Genomic DNA, 27,070 nt, shown 5'->3' with positions numbered 1-27,070 from the left:
ATACTTAATTTATCCGCTAGGTAAATCTTCTTCCTTTTATAAAAGGGATACTTTCGATTGGCTTTTCCCCTCTTTTGGAGTTGGAAAAACGCCCCTTAATCCTGACCTACGAAAAACTACATTCCTATTGTGAATATACCAAAATAGTGTCGTAGTGTAGCCCACTTATATTTTGATTTTTTCACTGGCGGAACAATGTTTTAGAAGAAAAGTGTTTCTAGAAGAAAACACATGCAACATATGGTGGAAAATATTTTCTCGATGTTCTCTATGTACTTTCGTGGTGGATGAAATACCAACAAGGAGGAAAGAGAATGTGGCACTTTTGCTTAGACGTAGCAGCACTTATGGAATTATCGTCCCTTGTATGCCACTTGCAAGTGGCTCGCGGAAGGCTGAATTGTAGTTTTGATGTGGATGGCATAAATTAGCGAGGCTGTGTTATAGTAGGCATCTGAAGCAACTTGTAAGTGATATACAGTGTCCGATGCTCTGATGATACGTGTGAAATTGCTGTATAATGGGTAGGAAGTGTTGCTTACGACGGTAGAGTGTTGTGTCCAGGTATTCACGTCATGTAAAACTGTAGACGTTGGTGTTTAAGTAAAATTAATTTTGTTAATCTGTATGTGCCTGAGCAATAGCAGATTGCCCTGTCCACGAGCTGGCAAATTTGCACCTCATTTATAAATATAAGGGAAAATATCCCAGAGGCAAGGTGTTTATATCGTAACCGTCGCCCTCATAGGAGAGTAACTTTTCCTGTATTTTTTCCACGCCTCTATATTCGCCTTCGGGAGATAGGGTCTCTTCAATTTCCCCTACATGAAATCAGACGAAATTGCACCATGTGGACAGTTGAATTTTAACACAGCGTATTGGGAATGATCAAAGACCTTCCTGAAACTAGCAGTAGCTATATGTAGGGCGTAAAAATCCGCATGCAACTCTAGTGAACGATCAGCAGAGAGATTTAGTGTGAGCGCGCGGTGCAGTATAGTGGATAATTTTGTGGTAGGATCTTATTTCTTACCAGCCTGTCTTTGTGAGAGTATGTATAATTTATTTTTACGTAATATTCTTCTAAAATTGTTAAAACATGTGCCCTTGAACATAAGACAGCAGATGTGATTCCAGCATGACAGTACACCTGCACATTTTGACAGGTATATGCAGACCTACTTAAATGAAACATTCCCAGATATTTGGATTGGGAGAGACTGATCTGTGTTATGATCACCTCTTTCACCCTACCTCACGCTCCTTGATTTCTTATTTGGGGCGTTATGAAACGCCTTTTGTATGCAACACTAGCCACGACAGCCGAAGAACTTGTTGTTCGAGTTAACATAGCTGCAGCAATCACCTTCGAAATTTCAGGTGTGTTTGACCGCACGCTGAAAAATTTGCTTCGGTAATGTCATCTTTGCAATGTGGTCAACGGTTAACAGTATCAGACTGTGAACTGTTACTCTTCACAGCTGTTTCGTGTACGCATACGTTTGATAAAATACTCCAAGGGATATTACTCCAGTTTCTTTCCGAGTCACCCTTGCACCGCCACTGCACTACATCCGATTGTACACTAATGAAATCTACGACTAAAAATAATGGACATTCTCTTTTGCACGATTTCGATCCGACATTTTGTTCTCGAGTATGTCTGCTGTTGCATTTTCTCGAAAATTTTCGGGTGGTCATAACTCAGAGGCATTTCTACACCCAGGTTGGTCTATACTTTTCGTTTTATCTCCGGTGTCAGGAATCACCTCCCGACGTTACACAATACATATAACGAGAGCGTCCAACAAGTCTATCAAAAGAGCGCCCATACAAACATGAATATATATACTGTATATATATATATATATATATATATATATATATATATATATATATATATATATATATATATATATATATATATATATATATATATATATATTCACGTTTCTATGGACACCCTTTTGGTAGACTTGTCCACCGCCCTCGTTAGTGACCCAGCATGGCCCTGGTAGGGCATCTCCATTTCTAAGACAGACTGAGAAATTGAGGGTTCAAACTTCAAGATAAACATACGTTAATGACTCTCAGTGAAAAATTAGAATAATCTTTCCTTATAAAGTAGCATCACTTCACACTTAGTAAGTGAACTTCCTTTCAAAAACTTTCTTTTGATCAGGCACTGTTTCTGACCTGGTTCTCGCTCACATTTTCTTTTCTTTTTTTCTTTTTACTGTCCCGTTCTCAATCAATCCTCATGTCCCAAAGCTTTGTTATTAGACTTAAAACGATTTAAAATACTAGCTGAACAAAACATTACGTTTATTGTAAAAGTTATTAACGTGTAACAGTTTCACCAACTTGCTTCATCCATTTCGCTTCATCAGACTTTTGCTCAGCGAGTAGCTTCAATCGAGTTTAACCTTTATCCGCTCGCGACCGCGGCAAATTGGTCGTCATTTTTAATTTTTGTGTGCCCTTCTTCCCAGAGCTCAAAAATTATGGTTGGAGGGGTGTGTATTCTCTATTTACACTTCTACCCTCTAGATTATGTGCGGTTACAGTCTAACCAGCGATTACTTCCTGCTCAGTACAATCCCAAAGTTGGTAGTGGAGGGTGGATGGCCAATCTGCCGTCAGCGCGAGCGAAAACGTGAATTTTTTGGTTTTGTTTCACATTTACATAAAAATGTAAGTAAAAGTTTCATTATTTTTCATTCGCTGTTTCATTTTCACTGCCCTTACATCAAAAATAATACAAGAAGACCATATCTGTACTAGTTAGCATTAGGACTAATAAATGAAAACCTGAAAGCTCGTTCTAAAATCTCAACTTTGCAAAAAATTTGCTGCTGTTCTTGGCACAATATAGAAACCAAGCTACTGATGATGAACCAGTCTAACCAATCCGAAGAGGTATTTGCTATATCTGCGGGTTAAGAGAAAACAACAGAACTCTCCTTGAGTGTAATGATTGTAGACGAAACGCTTCCAGAAAGCACTCAACCATTAGTACTACGTACTTGCAATATATGCCAGCAAGCTCAGAACGAAAGCAGTGACGTGGGTGTTGATTAACTTAGAACCCGCCTTGAATGTACAGATTGTGGAAAACATGTGCAAAAAGCGCTCAATCATTACTGCTGCTTGCAATAAATGCCAGAAATATCACGACGAGCTCAGTAACATGGATGTTGATCAGGTTAGTTTCTGTTCTTTCGTGTTTTGTTCACTGTGTGTTTATTCATATTTAGCAGTGTTGCAAATTTAAATGTATATTTTTGGCCAACGATGATTTTTCTAAATCTACTAAACCTAATTACACCAAAACATACACTTTGCATCATGCACAACGATGAAAAAATGTGAATAATCGATGATGGCCAAATTGCCGTCGGCGCGAGCGGAAACCTGAATTGGCAGTACGCGAGCGGATGAAGGTTAATTCTACTAAAAGCAAAGCTTGTACCATCAAAAAAATATTATTAGGATTGCTATCTTCTAAGTGTTTATTTTTTAAGTTTTCGGCAGTTTAGGCCTTCGGCTTTTAACGATCTAAACCACAGGTCACTCACTCAAGAGGTCATTAACCAGTCAAGGGGTTGTGACGTGTTGACACGTCATGAGATACGAAGCACAGTGGCTTTGACTTTTCCGAACGTCACGACGTAGCTCAGTCTTCATTTAACGTTGGTATTAATGTGATTTTGTATACTTTAAAGTTTAAATGAACTGAAGGATGCAAGTAGAGATTTAAATGCTTATTATAAGATTGCAAGAATGCAAGGAAATCACTCGCTTGAGTGATTAAGCCTTCGATCGATCTCGATAACATTTGGTAAGACATATCTATCAGGCTTTTTTTGTAGAAATATTGGACAATCTCTTCAAAGTTTATTCAGCTCCTGGTTTCTGCTTTTGATGTTACTAAATTTAGTTTCTTAGTTTTGGATATTGTGAATTAAAATTTGGTTTTCCACCTAAATAAACCATAGAGGAGTTTCAAGCCAAATTTGCTTAAAGTTCGTTGTATTTTTTCCTTAGAAATAGAAGACAGATAATGAGTGCTCGACGTGGTAAAAGATTGCTCCACGGGAGACCAGAACGAAAAGGTTTGCTATTTCTGGTTTGAGTGCAGTCTGAGATGAAACTCATCCCCTGAACGTTGAATCCATATATTTAAAAAAAAAATCAATCTCCCTTATTTCTTACCGTTTTAGCTCTATATTCACTCAATCTTGAAAACGGAAGTAGCTAAATTTATCATTTCCGGTTCCAATAAAGCAGTGAGAATGGGTACGAGATATTCTCTTAGAACGTCAAGTTCGAATCAAGAAACACTGATCACTGTCTCCAGAGAGATAAAGTTGAAAACGGAGTTTGTTCTTCGGACACTCACTATATTTCAACAATACCAAAATACATAGCAAGTCAAAATGATGGATCTGATTTCAGAAATGTATTCTGTGAAATCTAGAAAACATATGATATTGTCAAACATGCGCTTTGAAACGATAACTTTCAAAGTTTATTACCCACGCATTATTTCCACTTTCTGCCGCTAAGAGTCAGCAGCGAGCAGTTAAGGAAAATGGCGTTGACTGGAGAACAGAGTTTTCTGTCTCCTTGATTAATAGAGTATCGCTTTGATGTGTGCCGTGTTACGCAAGGTGCTTGCATAGAACACTTGTGGTATGTTTGAAGAAAACTGATAGTTTATCTGTTTTAACACGTGTCTCGCAATAGTATGTGTTTATTAGATTTCATAGGATGGATTTCTGAAATCTAAATCCATTGTTTCGACTTGCCCTGTATACACAGTTCATTTGACTTCGCGTATCATAGTTTGGGAGTCTATAGGAACCTAAGGATGATGGTAACCAGCGGGAAGTGACGTCATTATTTCAGTCTATTTCAGCTACAATCATTGGCTTGTCAAGTTGTATTATCAAGCTTAATCCAAAATTGTACAAGACTTAATTTAAATTAAAGGGGTAAAGATTTTACTTTTTTCTGATCGAACAACATTGAATGACCCATAAATATAGAAGCACAGAAAAGCTGTTGTTTGTATTCCTTTCATCAACATATTTTAACCTGAAATTTAAGAAAAATACCAGTATACCAGTTATAACATAGCAGTAGTGAAGTGGTAAGGGAAGACTTTCTGTTATTTTCCTGCAGTGTTTTGAAACCAAGAAAAGCACGAAGTTGGATAAGGATGGGCAGCTCTTCTTCACATCAAAGCCCGTCCAATTGTCGCCCACGAAGAAAAGAACACGTTTAAGGTTAATTCATACATAGTGTACTGTGTGAAGCCGAGTGCCCTCTGCTTCATCTGCATATCAAAATGCAGATGAGTGCACATTTGCATATCAATATGTTAATTTTGTGAATGAATTAATTGCTTTATAATTAGTTTTACTTTACATATTGTTTAATATTTAACCCAGAGCGAAATACGGTAGTATTAATATTCTTTTGATATTCATTTTATTGTTGTATATGTGCATTTATCATAGGTTTATTAATGTGAATATGTATATTATATGCATCTCATTACCGGGAAGTAGTATGTAAATAGCTACATGTATTATCGTATTTGAATATTCTGCATAAAAGGACATAGGAGGAAAAGATATAATATCAGTTACTTCGTATAACGCAGACCTGGATTTCTTGATACAGAGAGAACAAGTACAGCGAATTTTTTTTTCTTGGCATACAAATGTTTGCTGCTATGAGTAAGAAGAGATGTCTAGGGTAACCATGAACAGGAAGAGAATATGGTATAGGAAGGATGCAGAAAACTTCCTCTGTATAGAAACCCTAGGTGGAAACATTGAGCACACAACGCTCTGTACTCTTTGTTTCAAAAATCATAAAAATTTTAGCATCGATATGCTGGATTTTGAATTTCTATACGTGTGCTTTTCACACCTTTCAAAAGAATGTCTCACCTCTCTGGAGCTGAGCGTCAGTAGCAAACGACGGTTGGTCGTCAGCCGGCGGACCTTTTTCTACTTTTCCCGAGATGCATTGCTTGTTTGAAATTCTGTATTCTATTTTGGCTATTTTCATATATATTTTACTAATACTATCGTATTACGCTCACAAGTTCTTGGAAAGTACGTTATAATTCCTAATTTGATTTTTTTATCGTGATTCCATTCGTCAAAGACATTTATATCTTTGGTTTGTTTTCAAAATTTGTTAGCAACAACATATTTCCTTCTCTCTCCTTCTTGGAGAAAAAGCAGACGGAAGTAGCAGAAGAGTATGGGTATGCCATGGAAAAATGAATCTCTATTCAATAATTATTGTGTGTCATCAGTAAATATGTGTATTTAGGCCTATATTCTGTTTTACCTTTCATATGTTTATGTATGTTTGATCATGATTTTCTATGTTGTAAATAATGGGTATTAACTAAAATATTATTTGTGTACCTGTGTTGCTGCCATGGACAACTGTTTGTCCAAAAACTTTCAGAACTGCCGCTGTTGCAGTGAGGGCAGCACCTATCAAGTGTGTGTTGTGAATATCTGTGCAGTTTTGCCGGTCCTGGCCCTTGTGTCTGCACAGACCACCCAGGATTTAGCCTCCGGCTACTAAAAATTTCCAACAACAATTCCGAGAAGAGTGAGTCTCTTTCTTTTCAGCAAGAAACAGAACTATGCTTGGAAAAAGAGACAAACAGAGTGTGAGTGGTGAGTGAGAACCCGGAAGCGTTAGCACGCCGAGCTACGCGGACTTCCGTTGACTTGTATAGAACAGAAGTTCTATACCGTGATTCGGGTGTGTGTTGATTTATAGTACTCAAGTGTTTATTATTATCAGCCATTATCATCATGAGTGTTTATAGAAAACTTTGAAGCAGTGATACCACGTTATCTGTGCTCACACACACCATATTTTGAAGTAAAAGTTTCATCGGTGGCTTTCTTTAGAAACTGTAAGTAGTAAGGGATGGCGTTCGCCCGAATGACTCATCCTCACTCTCTTTTATGACCGGGGTCAAAGGTCAATGACCTGGCCCGGGGTCAATGACCTAGGGGTACCTAGGACCACCCCCTCTAAATTTTGGCAGGGGTACATTGGCCCACCCCCTAAATTTTGGCAGGGGTACATAGGACCACCCCCCTTAAATTTTGGAAATTGCCAAATCTAAAAATTTGGTATGGTAGCCTAGGACGATAGTATGTACCTCTATCAGTATTGGGTGTCTATGTCGTTCCCTTTCATGGGTAAAAAATTGCCAAAAAGTCAAATTTCGGGGGTTTTTGACCTAATTTATCCCCTTTGATGAGGTATTATTACCCTATATGGTTATATGGGCGTATACAGGGGTCCATTACCTTTCATAAGACATGGGTATATTAATGCACCCCTTGAAAAATTTGGGAGGGGTACCTTGGCCCACCCCTTAAATTTTGAAAATTGTCCAATTTAAACATTGGGTATTATAGTATAGGACCCCAATATGTATTATAATAAATTTGGATGGTCCACCTCGTTCCCTTCTAGGGTACCAAATTGCCAAAATATAAACGTAAGCAATACGTAGTACCACTTGTTTGGTTTTGACCTAAGTTATTCCCTTGGATGAGGTCCTATTACCTTATATGGTTATATGAGCGTATACAGGAGTCTATTACCTTTCATAAGACATGCGTATATTGGTGCACCCCGGAGGGGTACCTTGGCCCACCCCCTTAAATTTTGGAAATTGCCCAATGTCAACATTTGGTATTATAGTACTGGACAATAACATGTATTATGATAAATTTGGGTGGTCCACCTCGTTCCCTTTTAGGGGTACAAAATTGCCAAAATTTTAGTACAACCACGTGTTTGGTATTTGGTACATTTTATCCCCCTTTGATGAGGTCCTATTACCTTATATGGTTATATGATCATGTATAGGGGGCCATTATCTATCATAAGACATGGGTACATTTTTGCACCCCGGGAGGGGTACCTTGGCCCACCCCTTAAATTTTGGAAATTGCCCAATTTAAACATTTGGTATTATAGTACCGGACCCTAACATATATTATGATAAATTTGGGTGGTCCACCTAGTTCCCTTCTAGGGGTACAAAATTGCCAAAATATAAACGTAAGCAATACGTAGTACCACGCGTTTGGTTTTTGGTCGATTTTATTCCCTTTGATGAGGTGTTATTATCCTATATAGTTATATGGTCATGTATAGGGGTCCATTACCTTTCATAAGACATGCGTATATTTGTGCACTCCTTTAAAAATTTGGGAGTGGTACTTTGGCCACCCCTTAAATTTTGGAAATTGCCCAATTTCAACATTTGGTATTATAGTATAGGACCCTAACATGTATTATGATAAATTTGGGTGGTCCACCTCGTTCCCTTTTAGGGGTACCAAATTGCCAAAATATAAACGTTGTACCACGTGTTTGGTCTTTTGGCCCAATTTATTCTCTTGGATGAGGTTTTATTACCTTATATGTTTATATGAGCGTATACAGGAGTCTATTCCCTATCATAAGACATGGGTACATTTGTGCACTCCTTTAAAAATTTGGGAGGGGTACTTTGGCCCACCCCTTAATTTTTAGAAATTGCTCATTTTATATATTTGGTATAATAGTTTAGAACCCTAGTATGTGCCACTATAAATTTGGGTGGTCCACCTCGTTCCCTTTTAGGGGTACAAAATTACCAAATTTTAGTACAACCACGTGTTTGGTCTTTTGGTCGATTCTATCCCCTTTGATGAGGTCCTATTACCTTATATGGTTATATGGTTATGTACAGGGGTTTATTCCCTATTATAAGACATGGGTATATTAATGCACCCCCGGGAGGGGTACCTTGGACCACCCCTTAAATTTTAGAAATTGCTCATTTTATATATTTGGTATTATAGTACTGGACCCTAACATGTATTATGATAAATTTGGGTGGTTCAGCTCGTTCCCTTTCATGGGTAAAAAATTGCCAAAAATTCAAATTTTGGGGGTTTTTGACCTAATTTATCCCCTTTGATGAGGTCCTATTACCTTATATGATTATATGGTTATGTATATTGGTCCATTTCCTATTATAAGACATGGGTATATTGATGCCCCCTTTAAATATTTGGGAGGGGTATCTTGACTCATCCACTCAGTTTTAGAAATTGTTTAATATAAGCATTTGGTATCTTCGTACAGGTCTTCAATATGTACCACTATAAATTTGGATGGTCCACATCGTTCCCTTTCATGGGTAAAGAACTACCAAAAATCAAATTTCGGAGGTTATTGACCCGTTATATGGTTTATTACCTTTATATGTTATGTTCTCTTTTAAATTTGGGAATTATAAAATAACATAATTTGGTAAACGTTTTCTAGGACCCATTGGTGTTCCTCTTATGGCCAAATATTCAAAATTTAAAGGTTATTGACCGGCTTTATTATTGAATAACTACAGGATTTATTACTTTTTTTCATAAGACACAGGTGTATTTGTGTACCAATCTTAAATTTTGGGAGGGGTACATTTCTTATTGTCATATCAATAATTGGTAATTGTTCTTAAAATTGGATAGCATCTCATTCATTGGGTAAATCATTATGATCACGTGATCAGTTATTGACCTATGATGGGATTAGGAGTCCAGGACATTGGTACATTTAAACTTTGTAGGATAATTTGAGAATGCGTCATTGGTATTGATTATTACAGTCAAATATAAACGTAAGCAATACGATGTACCACGTGATTGACCTTGATGAGGTAGTGTACAGGGATACATAGCTAACCTTATTGAATCTTATGACTCATAGTCTTAAGGGAATACATGCTACAACACTGGCAAAGTTATTGTTGATGCAATTTGATTGGTTGATCACTATCTTTCGTGCAATCTGATTGGCTGATCACTATCTTTCGTGCAATCTGATTGGTTGCTGATTTTCAAATCTTTGCTGCATTCAGTTTTAAGTTTTGTTTAACATTTAAAAATCTTGGTTTCGTTCAATATTTTGCACTCACTGATAAATATGATCAAAACCGTTTATTTGTTAATCGAATAGTTAAAAAGCGGATAAAGTTTGACGGTTAACCGTGAAACGTAAATTTTTTTAGTTTGAAAATTTTTGTTTGAAAGTTTTTGTTTGAAAATTTGTTTGAATTTTTTGTTTCAGAAATTTGTTTGAAATTTATGTTTGAAAATTTTTTGTTTGAAAAATTTTTGTTTGAAAATTTTTAATTTTTTTGTTGCAAAATTTTGTTTGAAAATTTTTTCGTTTGAAATTTTTCGTTTCCAAATTTTTGTTTAAAAATTTTTTGTTTATAAATTTTTGTTTCAATTTTTTTGTTTAAAATTTTTTCGTTTGAAATTTTTCGTTTCCAATTTTTTTTCTGTTTCAAGATTCTTGTTTGAAAAAATTTTCGTTTCAAAAATTTTGTTTCAAATTTTTTGTTTGACATTTTTAAAAGTTTGTGCACTCATTAGTAAAGAACCGGAACTGTTTAGAACAAAAACCTCTGGCAACATTGTGGTGCAATAGTACACGTCAGAATATGGGGTTGTACTTGAAATGAAAAAACACAATTCATTGAAATGGATCATTTTATTACACTCCACATACATCCATACCAGATAGTGGTTCTGGATATTGTCGATACAATGTATTTTGAACTTCTTGCACTAGTTTGTCTTTAGCGTATAATTTTAATTCCAATTGAAGTCTTTTAAGGTCTATTGCAATATCAATTGGTGGAAACTCAATGTCCATTTGATCACAAATAAACTGTTTATTAATACAGGTATGCACCCACGAACGATGTTGACAACCATCACAATATCTAGATACATGTTGTACAATATGCATAACATTTTTCAAAATAGTACTTTTTCAGGAATATACTTGTTTTGTTGCACACTTCTACTGCATGTTTCACACACTGAAATACGCTGATGAATTTGTTCCATTCAGTTTGTGTTAGATACACCATGTTGCGAGGGACATGAAATGTACTCTTTTTACGTAACAGCACCATCTTCTCTTCGAGGACTGTACGCAGCACCACTTCATGATTTGAGCCTAATGATTTGACTATGGTCACATTTAGCTCATCATGAAAATAATCGTTCATTTGGTCGATTCGTGAACATAATATTTGCCATTCTTCACAGGTCAGTTGTACACCAAATTGTTCTGCTTTGCCCAATCGAATCACAGGTTCAAATGTTCTAGCACTGATACCAATCATCACATGTTTTGTTTGAAATATATTTTTTGGATAATAGCTTGCGAAGATGAACTCTTTATCGTTAGAAGTACACATCTTTCCTCTTGAAAAGCACTTGCTCAAATGATTTCATGGAATTTGCTGATTTTATAGTTATTACTGACGTCATAGGAAAGGAATGTGCTGACATTTGAATTCATGATTTCATCACAGTTACTGACGTCATGCTGACCAACCAAATTCATGCAACTATGTCTAATGTGCTGACGTTTGAATTCATGATTTCATCACAATTGCTGACGAATCTGGCTGTGTACTAAATTCAAATTGATGACTTCGACCCAAGAATCCTTTGTAACATAAAGATACAGACCCAGTATTTAAGAAACGCAGCAGTTCTTCTTGTTTTGATGCTTCCATGGGTAAATATCTTGCTGGTAAAATTATATTCTTATCATTTTCAAGCTTCACTACGATTCTTAATCCAAACTTTGTAGGGATCATTTGGCTAGCTAAGATTCTATAAGGTACATTCTGTTGTAAATCAGTAATCTTGGTAAATGATTTCATCACATCACGTGTGTTTAGAAACTGCAGACAAGTAGCCATGATGACGTTATTATGAATACTAACTCGAACGATGATGCAAAACTGATGACGTTGCATTATCATATTCTGACGTGTACTATTGCACCATAATGTTGCCATCGGTTTTGTTCTAAACAGTTCCGGTTCTTTACTAATGAGTGCACAAACTTTTAAAAATGTCAAACAAAAAATTTGAAACAAAATTTGGAAACGAAAAATTTTTTCAAACAAAAATCTTGAAACAGAAAAAAATTTTGGAAACGAAAAATTTCAAACGGAAAAATTTTAAACAAAAAAATTGAAACAAAAATTTATTAACAAAAAATTTTTAAACAAAAAATTTGGAAAAGAAAAATTTCAAACGAAAAAATTTTAAACAAAAAAATTTCCAAACAAAATTTTGCAACAAAAAAATTAAAAATTTTCAAACAAAAATTTTTCAAACAAAAAATTTTGAAACATAAATTTCAAACAAATTTCTGAAACAAAAAAATTCAAACAAATTTTCAAACAAAAACTTTCAAACAAAAATTTTCAAACTAAAAGAAATTTACGTTTCACGGTTAACCGTCAAACTTTATCCGCTTTTTAACTATTCGATTAACAAATAAACGGTTTTGATCATATTTATCAGTGAGTGCAAAATGTTGAACGAAACCAAGATTTTTAAATGTTAAACAAAACTTAAAACTGAATGCAGCAAAGATTTGAAAATCAGCAACCAATCAGATTGCACGAAAGATAGTGATCAGCCAATCAGATTGCACGAAAGATAGTGATCAACCAATCAAATTGCATCAACAATAACTTTGCCAGTGTTGTAGCATGTATTCCCTTAAGACTATGAGTCATAAGATTCAATAAGGTTAGCTATGTATCCCTGTACACTACCTCATCAAGGTCAATCACGTGGTACATCGTATTGCTTACGTTTATATTTGGCTGTAATAATCAATACCAATGACGCATTCTCAAATTATCCTACAAAGTTTAAATGTACCAATGTCCTGGACTCCTAATCCCATCATAGGTCAATAACTGATCACGTGATCATAATGATTTACCCAATGAATGAGATACTATCCAATTTTAAGAACAATTACCAATTATTGATATGACAATAAGAAATGTACCCCTCCCAAAATTTAAGATTGGTACACAAATACACCTGTGTCTTATGAAAAAAAGTAATAAATCCTGTAGTTATTCAATAATAAAGCCGGTCAATAACCTTTAAATTTTGAATATTTGGCCATAAGAGGAACACCAATGGGTCCTAGAAAACGTTTACCAAATTATGTTATTTTATAATTCCCAAATTTAAAAGAGAACATAACATATAAAGGTAATAAACCATATAACGGGTCAATAACCTCCGAAATTTGATTTTTGGTAGTTCTTTACCCATGAAAGGGAACGATGTGGACCATCCAAATTTATAGTGGTACATATTGAAGACCTGTACGAAGATACCAAATGCTTATATTAAACAATTTCTAAAACTGAGTGGATGAGTCAAGATACCCCTCCTAAATTTTTAAAGGGGGCATCAATATACCCATGTCTTATAATAGGAAATGGACCAATATACATAACCATATAATCATATAAGGTAATAGGACCTCATCAAAGGGGATAAATTAGGTCAAAAACCCCCAAAATTTGAATTTTTGGCAATTTTTTACCCATGAAAGGGAACGAGGTGAACCACCCAAATTTATCATAATACATGTTAGGGTCCAGTACTATAATACCAAATATATAAAATGAGCAATTTCTAAAATTTAAGGGGTGGTCCAAGGTACCCCTCCCGGGGGTGCATTAATATACCCATGTCTTATAATAGGGAATAAACCCCTATACATAACCATATAACCATATAAGGTAATAGGACCTCATCAAAGGGGATAGAATCGACCAAAAGACCAAACACGTGGTTGTACTAAAATTTGGTAATTTTGTACCCCTAAAAGGGAACGAGGTGGACCACCCAAATTTATAGTGGCACATACTAGGGTTCTAAACTATTATACCAAATATATAAAATGAGCAATTTCTAAAAATTAAGGGGTGGGCCAAAGTACCCCTCCCAAATTTTTAAAGGAGTGCAATAATGTACCCATGTCTTATGATAGGGAATAGACTCCTGTATACGCTCATATAAACATATAAGGTAATAAAACCTCATCCAAGAGGATAAATTGGGCCAAAAGACCAAACACGTGGTACAACGTTTATATTTTGGCAATTTGGTACCCCTAAAAGGGAACGAGGTGGACCACCCAAATTTATCATAATACATGTTAGGGTCCTATACTATAATACCAAATGTTGAAATTGGGCAATTTCCAAAATTTAAGGGGTGGGCCAAAGTACCCCTCCCAAATTTTTAAAGGAGTGCACAAATATACGCATGTCTTATGAAAGGTAATGGACCCCTATACATGACCATATAACTATATAGGATAATAACACCTCATCAAAGGGAATAAAATCGACCAAAAACCAAACACGTGGTACTACGTATTGCTTACGTTTATATTTTGACAATTTTGTACCCCTAGAAGGGAACGAGGTGGACCACCCAAATTTATCATAATATATGTTAGGGTTCGGTACTATAACACCAAATGTTTAAATTGGGCAATTTCCAAAATTTAAGGGGTGGGCCAAGGTACCCCTCCCAAATTTTTAAAGGGGTGCACAAATATACCCATATCTTATGAAAGGTAATGGACCCTATACATGACCATATAACCATATAGGATAATAACACCTCATCAAAGGGAATAAAATCGACCAAAAACCAAACACGTGGTACTACGTATTGCTTACGTTTATATTTTGGCAATTTTGTACCCCTAGAAGGGAACTAGGTGGACCACCCAAATTTATCATAATATATGTTAGGGTCCGGTACTATAATACCAAATGTTTAAATTGGGCAATTTCCAAAATTTAAGGGGTGGGCCAAGGTACCCCTCCCGGGGTGCACCAATGTACCCATATCTTATGATAGATAATGGCCCCCTATACATGATCATATAACCATATAAGGTAATAGGACCTCATCAAAGGGGGATAAAATGTACCAAATACCAAACACGTGGTTGTACTAAAATTTTGGCAATTTTGTACCCCTAAAAGGGAACGAGGTGGACCACCCAAATTTATCATAATACATGTTAGGGTCCAGTACTATAATACCAAATGTTGACATTGGGCAATTTCCAAAATTTAAGGGGGTGGGCCAAGGTACCCCTCCCGGGGTGCACCAATATACGCATGTCTTATGAAAGGTAATAGACTCCTGTATACGCTCATATAACCATATAAGGTAATAGGACCTCATCCAAGGGAATAACTTAGGTCAAAACCAAACAAGTGGTACTACGTATTGCTTACGTTTATATTTTGGCAATTTGGTACCCTAGAAGGGAACGAGGTGGACCATCCAAATTTATTATAATACATATTGGGGTCCTATACTATAATACCCAATGTTTAAATTGGACAATTTTCAAAATTTAAGGGGTGGGCCAAGGTACCCCTCCCAAATTTTTCAAGGGGCGCATTAATATACCCATGTCTTATGAAAGGTAATGGACCCCTGTATACGCCCATATAACCATATAGGGTAATAATACCTCATCAAAGGGGATACATTAGGTCAAAAACCCCCGAAATTAGACTTTTTGGCAATTTTTTACCCATGAAAGGGAACGACATAGACACCCAATACTGATAGAGGTACATACTATCGTCCTAGGCTACCATACCAAATTTTTAGATTTGGCAATTTCCAAAATTTAAGGGGGGTGGTCCTATGTACCCCTGCCAAAATTTAGGGGGTGGGCCAATGTACCCCTGCCAAAATTTAGAGGGTGTGGTCCTAGGTACCCCTAGGTCATTGACCCCGGGCCAGGTCATTGACCTTTGACCCCGGTCATAAAAGAGAGTGAGGATGAGTCATTCGGGCGAACGCCTACCCCTACTACTCTGTAGGCTATAATGGCCACATATAACATAGAAATCACGGTGCAACGAATTTAAGTTGACATTTACACAGTGCATAGCACTTACATTTTGATCTTCATCAATGGAGATACTTAATTTGTACAAATATGACTCGAAAGAGTTAGTTGCCTGTCCGAGCCTATGGGCAGAGCTCTCCTGAACTTTCTTAAGGAGACATAATAAGATAATATTTATTTTGTGCTGTATAGCACTCCAGTGCCTAGTTGCAGCACTATTGTTGTTGACATGTTGAATACCACTAGGATCTGTTCAAATTTCCATGGACAAAACTTCAGTATGAAATTTTAGAATCCAGTGTGTTTAATTGTTACATAAACTGTCCATCATCCCCTTTCGAGTGCAGAGACTCTCAGCGGAAGTGGAACCTTATTCATCTTACAAGAATGAAACTGTGCATCGAAATGTAATTTGGTGTAATTTGTTTATTTTACTTGTCTTCATAGAAAGACTGTAAGCGACATATAAACTCTCAGCAAGGAGGAAATAGAATTCATTTTCTACAATGTATAAATTGTGTTATCGGTGAAGTTTTCATTTATTTATCTAATCATATATATAAATATATAACGTATATCTTATTTTGTCATATCACCAAGTGCTAAATATCGTTACTATGAAGTGTGAAAATATCTAATTTTAAAATTGAGTGTTCAGTGGTGCACCATTTCAATATTTGCAAATCTAGTGTTTAGTGAAAATGAGTTTAGTAAGTGTTTATGTGTAATAACCTGCATCATCATTCAGAAAATAAATCGTACCATCTACTATTAGCCAGGGGGTTTCCTTTTTCCTGTTTGGTAAGTACCAAAGTGCTAATTTCAGATGTGTTTTCTTACAGGACTGAGAGTTAAGGAAAGATTCATCACTTAACTCAAGTATTCTGACAACCTTCCTGGTTGGGGCTCAGGAAGGCATCGCCCCATAGAACCAAAATACCTCAGTTATGAATGTAAAGGGAAAATTAACAGGCTGCTACCTGTTCATCTTAATTTAGTTTCTTCTTCTTCTTCTTCTTCTTTTTAAAACTGTTGTATTTAAACACATCCCTTTACAAGTAGCGTCAGAGACCATAACTGAAGGAACATATAAATCCCTGAGATATTATAGATTATTTTGTTTTTCATGCTCTACCGAAATATTAGGTGTGGTAGTGGCGGCTCCAGAAGGAAGTCACTCTTGGACTTCAGTAGGGAATTTGCATACTGAAAAGTATTTTATTTAATTATCTACTGATAATATTTTGAATATTAATGTATTCCCTTGTCACACCACCACCTGTCAGTGGATGTTCTCTGTTAGAACAATCTCCACAATAACAATGTGCTGCACCACACGTGTGGACACACACAGTACCCTACCATGCTCCGTCAGTGGCACGGGCATGACCATTCAGGCATTCACACATTTCATACCGTGCCGCTTTTGCTTTCTACACCATTTCTTTTGGTTCTTGTCAACTTCGTGTCGTTTCGTATGCTCCGAACAAAGCAGAGGGATCGTGGCCGATGAGCCACGACCGAGCTACTTTCTCTTTAAGGCGGTCAGTCGGGGCACGGCACGTCATGTATGAATTAAAAAGACAACCTAATGAATTTTCAACGTCAAAATATGTAAAGAAAGTTTGTGAACTAGGCACTCCATGGAGACAGCACACTCTGTGTGAATTAACCTTTACTGTGGTGGATCTTGAGGGGAGTCTCATAGGTTTTAGCGCTATAAATTAAGAGAAGAAAACCAACCTACTCTACTAATTATTTTATCCAGAAATTAGTGCATTAGGAAAATGTTCTTCCTTTAATTTGCTATGATAAATTTCTAATTGTCATCAATGTGGCTCCCATCAAGATTCGTCACTGTAACTGGATATTATGTAATAAGAACTTTTCCCAGCTAGAACAATATTTCATGGTTTTAAACTTGGTATCATTAATTTGTATTATTTAGAACTATGACTGGCGGATGTGGAATTGTTCACCAGTAATTGAAGAAAAAAGTTATTTTTCGATGTAGGATTTATTCTGTAAAAACTTATTCGTAGTTATCCCTATGACAGAACTATTATCACTCACTGTTATCTAAAGAAAATCTTAGCTAACTTATGAGATGTATTGTTTTGCTAATGACAGTTCATACACTCTGTTCACCAACAACATTAATACTCTGTTCTGATCACTGCCTAATTCCAATTAGGACATATCTTGTCTCTTGAACATAGCTCTATGTTTAAGAACAAAAGTGATGACATCATGACAGGATTGTCACTGATAATCAAGTTTGTGTTTGAATAGTAAAATCGTAGGCAATCAACACAAGGATTATTAAAACTAGTCTTCATCCAGAGCAATATTTAGATTAATCCCTCTGCCCTACAAAAGGACTCAACGAATTTAAGAAAGGCCATCAACCTTGTGCTTCAATATTAAACAAAGCCGATGGAATAATTCTCACAGATACCATATTGAATAGATGGAAATATTTCTTTGAAGATTTGCTTAATACGCAGCCAAACACTAATGTTCTTGGAAAAATGAAAAAAAAAACACATACAGCAGAACCATATATTCCAGAACCTGATCGAACGCAAATAGAAATTGTTAAACAATAATACTACTAATCTATTATATAAAAGAGAACGTACAAAATCCTTTGTTCCCTCATCACGCTAATACGGCTGAACCGATTTCTTTCATTTTTGGGGGGTTATTAGGATTTGGACCCTAGATGGTTTTTATCATATCACTTTAATTTTTAATTAACAATGTCTTGAGATAATTGACCATTCAGGTGTCCACAAATCCTTTGTTATTAGTTCATCGTATTTATATGCAACCCGCATGACCGTTAACTCGGCGGGTTAACATAAATGACAGGCGATATACAGCGGAAAATAGCTTGAATCTTCTGTTTAAAATTTTTTAATTGATTTGCTTATTTTTACAGACACTTTTACAATATGCCAGCACCGGGATGACCGCAGCGAAGCGGGGCGGGTTAACATAATGACCGCAGCGAAGCGGGGCGGGTTAACATAAATGACAGGCGATATAATGTTAAGATTTACTGCAATCTTCTATGGTTTTTATCATATCACTTGAAAGCGAAAAAGTAAAAATTATCTAAGTAACAAAGTTTATTGCGTTCCGGGGTGACCGCAGCGAAGCGGGGTGAACGCTGCTAGTAATAAATAATCACAAATATCCGGGTGTACACGAAATTCCGCTTGAGTTAATTTCAGCTGCAGAGTCAAAATTGTGGAAGAAGATACACAAACTCATTCTCATTATCTGGAACAACGAGGAATTACCACAAGAGTGGGAAGAATCAATCAATGTTCATAAGAATCGAACAAAACTAATTGTAATAATTATCAAGGTATTTCTCTTCTGTCAACATCCTATAAAATACTTTCAAACATTCTATTAGCAAGTTTGACCTCCAATAAGTTTGAAATTATTGGAGATTATCAGTGCAGATTTAGACGAAATCGATCAACTATCGACCAAATATTTACCATTCGACAAATACTCGAAAAGAACTGGAAATACAATACCCCAGTACCTGAGCTATTTATCGATTTTTGAAAAGCCTACAACTCGGTTAGGTTGGAAACATTGTATGAAATGGCTACAGAATTTGGAATACCGAAAACACTAGTTAAATTAATTAAGATTTGTTTAAATGAATCCCAAAGAAAAGTCCAACTAGGAAAATTCCTGTCCACGAGCTTTCACGTCGAGAATGGCCTGAAACAAGGAGATGCGTTGTCGCCATTATTATTCAATTTTGTTCTAGAGTACGCTATAAGAAAAATCAAATATAGCATCCAGGACCTAGAGCTGAATTTTATTCACCAGGTTATGACGTATGCTGATGACGTAAATATATTAGGGGATTATAAGATAACAATAGAAAAATAGTAAGACTATCCATGGCTTTAGATTGATTATTTTAGCAAAAGAAATAAATAAATGACTATATATATGTCTGTATTTTCATTTATTTTCGATATTGTCTGAAGAAGGATATGTTAGATAACCGAAACCGTTACGAATTATAGTTTAAAATAAAGTGTGTTTTAAGCTTTGGTCAGTGTTTTGTTAAAATAGAAAGAAATGAAGAGGTTTTATTAAACGCTTGTATGAGTTTAGAAGTAAATACAGAGAAAACTAGATACTTGGAAATTTGCCGTGATCGTAATACTGCAAAGTATGGGTATGTCATCTCTCAAATAATACTTTCAACAAAATAGCTACTTTCAAATATCTAGGATCAATATTATTAGGCCAAAACCATTTCCATTAAGAAATTAAATGTTGGTTGAAAACTGGGAATTCGTCTTGCTATTCAGCTTAAAATATGTTTGTGTACGCGAATTTTATCGAGGAATTTGAAGTTTAAAATATATAAAACGATAGTCATGCCTATTGTGCTGTATGGTAGGAAAATATGGTCGGTTACTCTGAGGAAAATATTTGAGAATAAAATCTTGAGACGAATGTTCGGACCCAAGAGAAGTGGGAATGGGGAATGGCGGAATGGGAGGAGCTGCATAATTTATATAGTTTACCCAATACTGTTAGGGTCATCAAGTCTAAGAGGCTCAGTCGGGCTGTTATGTTGCCAGAATGGAAGAAAGTGGAAACGTTTCAAAATTTTGACTAGAAAGCCAATCAGAATACGACCATTAGGAGAACCTAGAAGCAGATGGGAGGACAATATTAAGATGAGTCTCTCCAAAATAGGAATTCAAAGTAGAAACTGGATCCAGTTGGCTAAAGGCAGAAGTCAGTGGAGAGCTTATGAGAATGTGGTAAAGAGCCTTCGGGTTACGTATGCTATAGAGTTCGTTGGGTTTATCGCGACATAGACAAAGTTATTTCTACTTGACATTGGATAACATGAGATGTTAAGCCACTAATTAGGTACAAAGTTATTATTTGCTGAGCAAAACAATATTTTTTACATCAAAAACTAAATACTTGTGACAGTTTAGCCAACTAACTCTGGGTTCATCAGACACTAGCAGATACAAGAATAATGTACAATCTCATATACATACAATTGCATACCCCACAATGCATTTAGTCCAATGAGTGACGCTAGGTGATACTAGCTTACACTTCAGCCACAAAACTCATATTTCATGGAGGACTGGGATTGGGCCTTCTTCCAGCAAGCCCTTCAATTCTTGATTAATATCAGAATTATTACTGTTCGCTCTTTCAATTCCTTGTGTTTCATTTTTTACGTTTTCCCACGCTGTTTCGATCATGTACTTTCATATCGGTTGAAAGTTGGTCTGTCGCGAAATATATCATTTATATAACCTGACCAGAATAGCTGTGCGGTTTTGGGAGGATGGCGCTGCGGTTGTGTTTACATCAGTTTCTTGGCAAGCGCGGTGGGACAGGGGAGCGGAGAGTTTCACTCTGCAGTGTATCCAACGGTTTTTTAAAGTTGCAGTTTAGATGTTATGCATAGTCTAATCTCTTTACGCTTAATAAAAAGCGCCGTAACTTATGCATGTATTGTAGTGAACCATTCCTGCAGTAATGCAGATGTATTGTGAATAGTGATTTATGAATGGAAATTACCAATTTAAGAACAACATAGCACAGTTGACAATTCAGTGAGCTTCTACCGTGTGTTAAGCAGATTGTATAAAAATTGATTACGTTTTATTCGATTTCATTATAAAACAGTAGCAGCTGTAAAACGCAGGAATGACAATGTTAGTGACTAAAAGATTAATTTTGGCTTGATAGCTTAGAGTTTTGCGCAATATCTTAAGTTTAAATCAAGTTAAGGTTAAGGCTCATGATGCTGCTGTTTAAGTGTATGTTTATCGATTGACAAATAAATTATTTTCGAGTTTTAGCCAGGGGAAATCTCGAAACGTTTCCTCTCGAGAACTGTGAAAGTCCTTTCCGCTGGTCTATTGGCCAGCGCATGTGCTTCTATTGTATGTGATTCTGGGTTTGATTCCCATTGAGAGACCAAAATTTAATTTTACAATCCTTCACTTTCATTAATCATCTGTCTTCTCTAGCACAAACAACATAATCATGGGACGTTAAAATAAAGAAATTTCATTTTTTTTTTTTTGTTCGAGAAATGTGAACCCTTTGGGGGAAAAGGAAGTGAAGAAATTTTTCCTTCATTTTTTAAAGATTTATGGGATTGGATAGCTTGTCTTTAGGGATTGATTTATACAATTTGGTACAGTGCACCCTTCTTTTAGGATCATTATAGAAATCCAGCCTTTTTTTTTAGAGTTCGAATAAAAGTATTGATAAAACATCAGCGTATGGGTAGTGTAAGAGTAAGTACCATTGCTTCAGCACACAATAAATTTTATTTATGTGGAAAGAAATTTCCTCTAGACTAACTCTGAATTTCTCTCAGGTTTTAGTTATCAGGTGACAAAGAATTAAATCTACCAACTGTTTTCACACACAATATAATTTTGAAACTTGGGAGCCTAGTGTTATATTTGTGTCTGTTATATAATAATGCTGATACGTTGTTCTGTTGAATATCTTAAAGGTATTTGTCGATTGACTTCAGAGGACTGAGTTTAGCCCGTAAATACAAGTTGCCTATAGTTCAAACATATCAGATGTACGGTCTTGTTTAATAAAACCTGCTCCTTCCTGTCCTCTATCTGAAAAGTCATATATTCTTATTCACATATGAAATTCAAAGGCAAAGTCAATCGTCTTTATTCAGTTGTATTTTTATTTCAAGTGTAAGTATTAAAATGCGCTACGCATGGTTGCAAGAGGTTGAGTGGCTTTTTTTAAAATACTGAACTGACATATCTAACATTGGCTCTCATCTTCTTTATAAATTGATGTAAGAAACGGCCGATTGATTTCCAGCCAATTACTTCATCACCGGTATCTTTGAACAATGAGACAACAATGGAAGCCAAACTTTGTTCTTTCCAAACTTGATATTTTGAAAAACTTATGAAAGTGGTTTTGTTATTCAAATACATATTCGCTCTAATCAATTTCAGAAGTAACATTAATCTTAGAATAACGTAATGGCTGTAAGAGTTACCCTGAAAATGTATTTTGTATGTTTTCTTTTTTACGTAATTCAGAGATTTTGTCTGAATTTTACTGGTTATAAGGAACCTTCAATTATCAGGAACTCCATTTTAATCGCTCCCCCTCCGCCGTCAATGCAACACTTCTAACCGTCTCCCCAGGGGTCCTGGGTAAAGTTTTCAAAATGTGGCAGAAATATCTTTTTTTTTAATTACTAAACCATGCTAAATAATGACAGAGATTAGACAAAATTATCTTTATGTACCATCTCAATCAGGGGGTGGACACAGGACCCGTTGGGAGACGGTTAGGAGTGTGGAGGTGAAAGATTATCACTTCTCTCTCTCGCCAAACTTTTGAAGTACATCCGAATATGATGTCAATGCAAAAGAATTTTCTTACCCAAGACACCGTTTCGACAATGGATCGGGGATCACATGATCCGACATGGTCGTAATTTCGGAGATGCTTTATTTCAAAACTACACAATAGAACTTGGTTTAAACAACAGAAATGGCCACCTGCGATTTCGAAGATGGACATTTTTTTTTTTTTAGCAAGAACGCCAAGGTAAGTAATTTCTTGCTATTTATTGTTTTATTTGACTTCTGCAACGTAAAACAAAAAAACGTAAGGCCTACCTATTTTAGGTTTTATTTTACATTTATAATACAAAGGTGAAAATTCTTAGGTTTTATTTTTAAAATAAAAAAAAATCCTATTCTAAGGTGTCAATCCTCCGCCCCTGACTTGAGCATATGCGTGAAGTAGTTTATTACGAACAAGACAGAAAGAACGATGATACATTGATTACAGAACTGTGATAGATTGATTGCAAGTAGTCCGGTTAGAAACACTGCTGCTTGCATTTTAGTTCCAAAACCGGCCGCCCGCACTCGTTCGCTGGTTGTGTTATACTAATTTCTCGTAGTTGTTTCTTTGTTGTTTGTTGATAATATTATCACAGTTCTATACTACCTTTCTGGATCTTGAATTTCCTCACAGGCACATATATCCTTATTTTCTGTTTAGTCCTTGTAAATATCTATTAAATTGTTCGTATCCTGATGGAAAAAGAAATATTGTTTCTTTTTCCATGGGCAATATTTTCTTTCTTATATCTAATGTTGGTATATATATGTTTTCAGCTTCGATCCCTTTCGAGTATGTATCCGTTCCTTATTCCATTGTTCTTCTATGCATTTGTTAGGTTCTTCTTCACTTTCTGATATTTTTCCTATGATTTTTAGCACTTCGTTCGTTTCCTTAAATTTTACCCATGATCTTATTGAATTTTTCAAAATTAGTAAACTCTTTTAATATTAAAATATTTAAACATTTTGTCGGAATTGAGAGGCACGGTGGTTTAGTGGTAGAGTGCTTATTTCTGGTGCGTGGGGCCCTGGTTCGATCCCCGGCTAAGTAAGTTTTGATGGACAACATCGTGTCGGGGTACTTCCGTTTCCTCCCACTTTCTTATTCCACCAATTCGTCCATCACCATTCACTTGTTTTAATCATCTTCTTTAGTCTAGAAAAGGCATAATGAGTTGTTTGAGTTGAGTTGATTTTGGGTGTAACGTCCCGTTCAGCAGCGAGGCTATATGAGACGGGACGTTAATAATTAACATGAAATCCAAACCACATGAGCTCCCACCGGGAATCGAACCCGGGTCTCCCACGCCAAAGGCGCACACGATAAACGTGAGACGTTAAAGATATCATTTCATTTTTTTCTGTCAGAATTGTTCTGATAGTTTTATAAGTTCTTATTAGTATGTTTCTCTTAACTCTACTTAATTTATCTTCTAATTTGCCGTTTACGAAAAGTTTGTCACCATGCACCGGAACAGTAATTTATTACTGGCATAATTACTATTTTATTATATACTTTTATAATTCTATCAGGTAAATTGTAATCTTGTTTTAGCTAAGGTTAACAGTTTGTTGGATCAAAAGATCCAATATATTTCAATCAAATTTTTTCTTGTACGCCTTATACAGTATCTGGAGAACTATATACAGTGTAGCCAATCGCAAACTATCACTTAAGTCAGTATGATGTGCTTATTCCGTAGAAAATACGAAAACTCGATTTAAGGGCAATTCAAAAATTTTGTGGCCCCTGATAAAAATACTAATTATTGGCCAAGATCGCAATGCTTTTATGTACTTTTTTAAAAATCTTTTCTAAAATTTATGTTTTCTATCCTTTTTGCCTTTTCTGTTGCCTCTGTCATATGTTTTGGTAGATTAGAGTTTTACCCAACCACAGTCCTAGATATTTCATGTTCTCTACTGTTTTAATGTTGTTATTTATTTTAAGAATTGCTTTTTTTATTGTAGTTTTGTGTCAAAAATCAGGAAACAAAATGCGGAGTACTTACGTGCGCTCGTCCTTTCACTCATCCTAAGTCTTTTTCATACTTCTTTCTTGTGCTTTTGTAGGACGTACTGAACTTAGAAACCAGTTTCTCCTTGAAATTTAATCTTCCTTCTACGGAAACAAAATATGAATTAGTAATAATATTTTTGTTATCAGTAACACGTTTCAGTTTCACGACATGAAGAACATATTTTAATACACGTGTAGGTGAACAACAGAAATCACCCGTTTTCTGTGTAATTATATGTTTTCAAGTGTTGTATTGTCAAATGAGAACCGAACACACAAAGCATTATATGGTCTAAAATGTAATAAAACGCAATAAAGTGTTAGGTTACCCCAGACACAAAAATCACATAAAATCCTGGCATCTCTTTCAACCTCGGATTTTCGACTAGTTAAAAGGACAAACTGGCTAGGGTCGCAGAACTCAAGGGGGCCACAAAACCAAAGAAATCAACATTTGGAACAATTCCTTTTCGTATATTATTATTCTAATTTTTTACATTTTGTTTTGTTTGCTACATTTCATTATTTGTCTAAAAGAAGAAACCTAAAGTTTGTCAAAATGATTTCATAGTTCACAGTCAACGCTTGTCAGAAAGCATTGTGTGACGTCATTATTAAATTGATGAGCAAACGCTCACTACAGCTAACGGGTGAATAAGCACGCCATTTTGAATTTTACACTTTTGGTATCCGGTTCATACATACCGACGTTGAATATCTCTATATATCCAATTTCACCAGATCAATAGCTTGTTTTTTGTAATTTCTGTCCGCCATGTTGAACTAGCTATTAGTAGAATAGAGGGGGTTCATACGCGTGGGAAAATTTTGGCCGTGGGAACGTTCCCACGGGGGCTTAAACCGGTGTAAACCAGTATGTTGCTATGTTAGTATAAGGAAGTATACTCTTGGAAGCCTACCAGATGTAAAAAACAAGATAAAACATGCCTTTTCGTGTTCTTGTCGTTTATTGGCTAATATTTTGAATCCCCAAACCCCCCACCCTCCTGCGAAGAGCGTAAGCGGAACGTATGTGCTTGTGTAGATCATTCTGTTAGCAGCTGTTGCAAAGGAAGAAACGTCAAAAATTTTAAAGATGTCATCGTCAATGAGTTTATTAGATAAGCTTAATAAGCCATCAATGGTACCCTTTACAAAAATGCGAGATTTGGAGATTGGAGTACCATTTCGTATTGTAAACTGTGAGATAATTACAACGGTATATGGCAGGAAGGCATGTGTGACATTTGAAGGAGGCGAAAAAGTGATTTTACCTGGACGTTGTACTGAAAAATTGGAAGCAGATAATGGTGCATTATTAACGTATTTACAAAGTGGGAATGTCTGTTTAATATATAAAGGAATGAAGATTAATGTATCTGGACGTAACATGCACGATCTTGAATTTACTGAACTGGTTTACTCATCGTAAGTGTATGGTGGCATGTACAAACAAGATGAAACATGAATTTTCCTCTTCGTCCCTCCTCTTCATGCATGCGCAGTCATCTGTATGCATAGAGTCGTTATTCTGTGCTGACCAGCGACTGGAGTAACATGTCTTTGAGTGCTTGTGCGTCAACTATGGATAACAAGAAAGAGTACTTGTTAAATGTTGAATATGGACTTAATTCAATGAAAACCAAATTAATTTGTATCGGACTGGATAGTGATACATTTGAACCAGTGATTCGTGTTGGCAAAGGACTTGTGTTTGGAATGGAGTTAAATTTGGCAGAGTGGGAGACACTTGTACATTTGACCCCAT

The 27,070-nt window shown here is 35.8% G+C and overlaps 1 protein-coding gene across 1 annotated transcript in view; it reads right to left on the bottom strand.

Moving 5' to 3' along the window:
• LOC145691558 (pupal cuticle protein Edg-84A-like) overlaps positions 1-25,394 on the bottom strand; it is a gene marked incomplete in the record, with an annotated part of 63,757 nt that extends 38,363 nt beyond the window's left edge. The window contains 1 exon segment of the mRNA XM_081766964.1: positions 25,295-25,394.
• Between the last annotated feature and the right edge of the window lie 1,676 nt (positions 25,395-27,070).

This window comes from Thermobia domestica, chromosome 8, assembly GCF_964235325.1.
Source record: "Thermobia domestica chromosome 8, izTheDome1.hap1.1, whole genome shotgun sequence".
NCBI lineage: Eukaryota > Metazoa > Arthropoda > Insecta > Zygentoma > Lepismatidae > Thermobia > Thermobia domestica.
Note: the sequence above shows the minus strand (reverse complement) of the source record. Positions and strands in the feature narration are given on the sequence as shown.